The sequence below is a fragment of the Cervus canadensis genome, chromosome 22 (assembly GCF_019320065.1).
Source record: "Cervus canadensis isolate Bull #8, Minnesota chromosome 22, ASM1932006v1, whole genome shotgun sequence".
In the NCBI taxonomy this organism is placed as follows: domain Eukaryota; kingdom Metazoa; phylum Chordata; class Mammalia; order Artiodactyla; family Cervidae; genus Cervus; species Cervus canadensis.
Window position 1 is genome coordinate 50,145,923 of NC_057407.1, and position 5,800 is coordinate 50,151,722.

The 5,800-nt window shown below is 37.7% G+C and overlaps 1 non-coding gene across 1 annotated transcript; it reads right to left on the reverse strand.

Annotated features, from left to right (window-relative positions):
- Positions 1 to 900: 900 nt before the first annotated feature.
- On the reverse strand, positions 901 to 1,007 carry LOC122425248. Its single transcript, XR_006264783.1, has one exon. It is a non-coding gene; the product is annotated as a U6 spliceosomal RNA (small nuclear RNA).
- Between the last annotated feature and the right edge of the window lie 4,793 nt (positions 1,008 to 5,800).

Below are 5,800 nucleotides of genomic sequence, written 5' to 3' on the forward strand. Positions count from 1 at the left end.
TTTTTTTCATTTATTTTTATTAGTTGGAGGCTAATTACTTCACAACATTGCATTCGGTTTTGTCATTCATTGACATGAATCAGCCATGGAGTTACATGTATTCCCCATCCCGATCCCCCTCCTACCTCCCTCTCCACCCGATTCCTCTGGGTCTTCCCAGTGCACCAGGCCCGAGCACTTGTCTCATGCATCCCACCTGGGCTGGTGATCTGTTTCACTATAGATAATACACATTCTGTTCTCTCGAAATACCCCACCCTCACCTTCTCCCACAGAGTCCAAAAGTCTATTCTGTACATCTGTGTCTCTTTTTCTGTTTTGCATATAGGGTTATCATTACCATCTTTCTAAATTCCATATATATGTGTTAGTATGCTATAATGTTCTTTATCTTTCTGGCTTACTTCACTCTGTATAATGGGCTCCAGTTTCATCCATCTCATTAGAACTGATTGAAATGAATTCTTTTTAATGGCTGAGTAATATTCCATGGTGTATATGTACCACAGCTTCCTTATCCATTCATCTGCTGATGGGCATCTAGGTTGCTTCCATGTCCTGGCTATTATAAACAGTGCTGCGATGAACATTGGGGTGCACGTGTCTCTTTCAGATCTGGTTTCCTCCGTGTGTATGCCCAGAAGTGGGATTGCTGGGTCATATGGCAGTTCTATTTCCAGTTTTTTAAGAAATCTTGACACTGTTCTACATAGTGGCTGTACTAGTTTGCATTCCCACCAACAGTGTAAGAGGGTTCCCTTTTCTCCACACCCTCTCCAGCATTTATTGCTTGTAGACTTTTGGATAGCAGCCATCCTGACAGGCGTGTAATGGTACCTCATTGTGGTTTTGATTTGCATTTTTCTTTTTTTCTTTTTCTTTTTTTTTCTTCTTTTTCTAAAAAATATGGAACGCTTCACGAATTTGCGTGTCATCCTTGCGCAGGGGCCATGCTAATCTTCTCTGTATCGTTCCAATTTTAGTATATGTGCTGCCGAAGCGAGCACTGATTTGCATTTTTCTGATCATGAGTGATGTTGAGCATCTTTTCATGTGTTTGTTAGCCATCTGTATGTCTTCTTTGGAGAAATGTCTGTTTAGTTCTTTGGCCCATTTTTTGATTGGGTCATTTATTTTTCTGGAATTGAGCTGCAGGAGTTGCTTATATATTTTTGAGATTAATCCTTTGTCTGTTGCTTCATTTGCTATTATTTTCTCCCAATCTGAGGGCTGTCTTTTCACCTTACTTATAGTTTCCTTTGTTGTGCAAAAGCTTTTAAGTTTCATTAGGTCCCATTTGTTTTTTTTTGCTTTTATTTCCAATATTCTGGGAGGTGGGTCATAGAGGATCTTGCTGTGATTTATGTCGGAGAGTGTTTTGCCTATGTTCTCCTCTAGGAGTTTTATAGTTTCTGGTCTTACATTTAGATCTTTAATCCATTTTGAGTTTATTTTTGTGTATGGTGTTAGAAAGTGTTCTAGTTTCATTCTTTTACAAGTGGTTGACCAGTTTTCCCAGCACCACTTGTTAAAGAGGTTGTCTTTTTTCCATTGTATATCCTTGCCTCCTTTGTTAAAGATAAGGTGTCCATAGGTTCGTGGATTTATCTCTGGGCTTTCTATTCTGTTCCATTGATCTATATTTCTGTCTTTGTGCCAGTACCATACTGTCTTGATGACTGTGGCTTTGTAGTATAGTCTGAAGTCAGGCAGGTTGATTCCTCCAGTTCCATTCTTCTTTCTCAAGATTACTTTGGGTATTCGAGGTTTTTTGTATTTCCATACAAATTGTGAAATTATTTGTTCTAGTTCTGTGAAAAATACCGTTGGTAGCTTGATAGGGATTGCATTGAATCTATAGATTGCTTTGGGTAGAATAGCCATTTTGACAATATTGCTTCTTCAAATCCATGAGCACGGTATGTTTCTCCATCTGTTTGTGTCCTCTTTGATTTCTTTCATCAGTGTTTTATAGTTTCTATGTGTAGGTCTTTTGTTTCTTTAGGTAGATATACTCCTAAGTATTTTATTCTTTTTGCTGCAATGGTGAATGGTATTGTTTCCTTAGTTTCTTTTTCTGTTTTCTCATTGTTAGTGTATAGGAATGCAAGGGATTTCTGTGTGTTAATTTTATATCCTGCAACTTTACTATATTCGTTGATTAGCTCTAGTAATTTTCTGGTAGAGTCTTCAGGGTTTTCTATGTAGAGGATCATGTCATCTGCAAACAGCAATGAGAGTTTCACGTCTTCTTTTCCTATCTGGATTCCTTTTACTTCTTTTTCTGCTCTGATTGCTGTGGCCAAAACTTCCAACACTATGTTGAATAGTAGTGGTGAGAGCGGGCACCCTTGTCTTGTTCCTGATTTCAGGGGAGATGCTTTCAATTTTTCACCATTGAGGGTAATGCTTGCTGTGGGTTTGTCATATATAGCTTTTATTATGTTGAGGTATGTTCCTTCTATTCCTGCTTTCTGGAGAGCTTTAATCATAAATGGGTGTTGAATTTTGTCAAAGGCTTTCTCTGTATCTATTGTGATAATCATATGGTTTTTATCTATCAATTTGTTAACGTGGTGTATTACATTGATTGATTTGTGGATATTAAAGAATCCTTGCATTCCTGGGATAAAGCCCACTTGGTCATGGTGTATGATTTTTTTTAGTATGCTGTTGGATTCTGTTTGCTAGAATTTTGTTAAGGATTTTTGCATCTATGTTCATCAGTGATATTGGCCTGTAGTTTTCTTTTTTTTGTGGAATCTTTGTCTGGTTTTGGAATTAGGGTGATGGTGGCCTCATAGAATGAGTTTGGAAGTTTACCTTCTTCTGCAATTTTCTGGAAGAGTTTGAGTGAGATAGGTGTTAGCTCTTCTCTAAATTTTTGGTAGAATTCAGCTGTGAAGCCATCTGGTCCTGGGCTTTTGTTTGCTGGAAGATTTCTGATTACAGTTTCGATTTCCTTGCTTGTGATGGCTCTGTTAAGATCTTCTATTTCTTCCTGGTTCAGTTTTGGAAAGTTATACTTTTCTAAGAATTTGTCCATTTCTTCCAAGTTGTGCATTTTATTGGCATAGAGCTGCTGCTAGTAGTCTCTTATGATCCTTTGTATTTCAGTGTTGTCTGTTGTGATCTCTCCATTTTCATTTCTAATTTTGTTAATTTGGTTCTTCTCTCTTTGTTTCTTAATGAGTCTTGCTAATGGTTTGTCAATTGTGTTTATTTTTTCAAAAAACTAGCTTTTAGCTTTGTTGATTTTTGCTATGGTCTCTTTAGTTTCTTTTGCATTTATTTCTGCCCTAATTTTTAAGATTTCCTTCCTTCTACTAATCCTGGGGTTCTTCATTTCTTCCTTCTCTAATTGCATTAGGTGTAGAGTTAGGTTATTTATTTGGCTTTTTTCTTGTTTCTTGAGGTAAGCCTGTAATGCTATGAACCTTCCCCTTAGCACTGCTTTTACAGTGTCCCATAGGTTTTGGGTTGTTGTGTTTTCATTTTCATTCATTTCTATGCATATTTTGATTTCTTTTTTGATTTCTTCTATGATTTGTTGGTTATTCAGAAGCGTGTTATTTAGCCTCCATGTTTGAATTTTAACATTTTTTTCCCTGTAATTGAGATCTAATCTTACCACACTGTGGTCAGAAAAGATGACTGGAATGATTTCAATTTTTTTGAATTTCCAAGACCAGATTTATGGCCCAGGATGTGATCTATTCTGGAGAAGGTCCGAGTGCACTTGAGAAAAAGTGAAGTTGATTGTTTTGGGGTGAAATGTCCTATAGATATCAATTAGGTCTAGCTGGTCCATTGTGTCATTTAAGGTTTGTGTTCCTTGTTAATTTTCTATTAGTTGATCTATCCATAGTTGTGAGTTGGGGTATTAAAGTCTCCACCTACTATTGTGTTACTATTAATTCCTCTTTCATACTCATTAGCGTTTGCCGTACATATTCGGTGCTCCTATGTTGGGTGCATATATAATTGTTATATCTTCTTCTTGGATTGATCCTTTGATCATTATGTAGTGTCCTTCTTTGTCTCTTTTCACAGCCTTTATTTTGAAAGTCTATTTTATCTGATATGAGTATTGCAACTCCTGCTTTCTTTTGGTCTCCGTTTGCGTGAAATATTTTTTTCCAGCCCTTCACTTTTAGTCTGTATGTGTCTCTTGTTTTGAGGTGGGTCTCTTGTAGACAGCATATATAGGGGTCTTGTTTTTGTATCCATTCAGCCAATCTTTGTCTTTTGGTTGGGACATTCAACCCATTTACATTTAAGGTAATTACTGATAGGTGTGGTCCCGTTGCCATTTACTTTGTTGTTTTGGGTTCACGTTTATACAACCTTTTTGCATTTCCTGTCTAGAGAAGATCCTTTAGCATTTGTTGAAGAGCTGGTTTGGTGGTGCTGAATTCTCTCAGCTTTTGCTTGTCTGTAAAGCTTTTGAATTCTCCTTCATATCTGAATGAGATCCTTGCTGGGTAGAGTAATCTAGGTTGTAGGTTATTCTCTTTCATTACTTTCAGTATGTCCTGCCATTCCCTTCTGGCCTGGAGGGTCTCTATTGATAGATCAGCTGTTATCCTTATGGGAATCCCTTTGTGTGTTATTTGTTGTTTCTCCCTTGCTGCTTTTAATATTTGTTCTTTGTGTTTGATCTTTGTTAATTTGATTAATATGTGTCTTGGGGTGTTTCGCCTTGGGTTTATCCTGTTTGGGTCCACTTGACTTGGCATTCCAAGATGTCTGGCTCTAGATGAGTGATCACACTGTCGCGATTATCTGGGTCATGAAGATCTTTTTTGTACAGTTCTTCTGTATATTCTTGACACCTCTTCTTAATATCTTCTGCTTCTGTTAGGTGCATACCATTTCTGTCCTTTATTGAGCCCATCTTTGCATGAAATATTCCCTTGATATCTCTAAACTTCTTGAAGAGATCTCTAGTCTTTCCCACTCTATTGCTTTCCTCTATTTCTTTGTATTGATGGCTGAGGAAGCCTTTATCTCTCCTTGCTATTCTTTGGAACTCTGCATTCAAATGGGTGTATCTTTCCTTTTCTCCTTTGCTTTTCTCTTCCCTTGTTTTCACAGATATTTGTAGGCCTCCTCAGACAGCCATTTTGCTTTTTTGCATTTCTTTTTCTTGGGGATGGTCTTGATCCTTGCCTCCTGTACAATGTCATGAACCTCCATCCATAGTTCATCAGGCACTCTGTCTATCAGATATAGTCCCTTAAATCTATTTCTCATTTCCACTGTATAATCATAAGGAATTTCAGTTAGGTCATACCTAAATTGTCTAGTGGTTTTCTTCCCTTTCTTTAATTCCAGTGTGAATTTGGCAATAAGGAGTTTGTGATCTGAGCCACAGTCAGCTCCCAGTCTCGTTTTTGCTGACTGTATAGTGCTTCTCCATCTTTGGCTGCAAAGATTATAATCAATCTGATTTCGGTGTCAACCATCTGGTGATGTCCATGTGTAGAGTCTTCTCTTGTGTTGTTGCTATGACCAGTGCGTTCTCTTGACAGAACTCTATTAGCCTTTGCCCTGCTTCGTCCTGTACTCCAAGGCCAAATTTGCCTGTTACTCCAGGTGTTTCTTGACTTCCTACTTTTGCATTCCAGTCCTGTATAATGAAAAGGACATCTTTTTGGGGTGTTAGTTCTAGAAGGTCTTGTAGGTCTTCATTGAACTGTTCAACTTCAGCTTCTTCAGTGTTACTGGTCCAGGCATAGGCTTGGATTACCATGATATTGAATGGTTTGCCTTGGAAACGAACAGAGATCATTCTGTC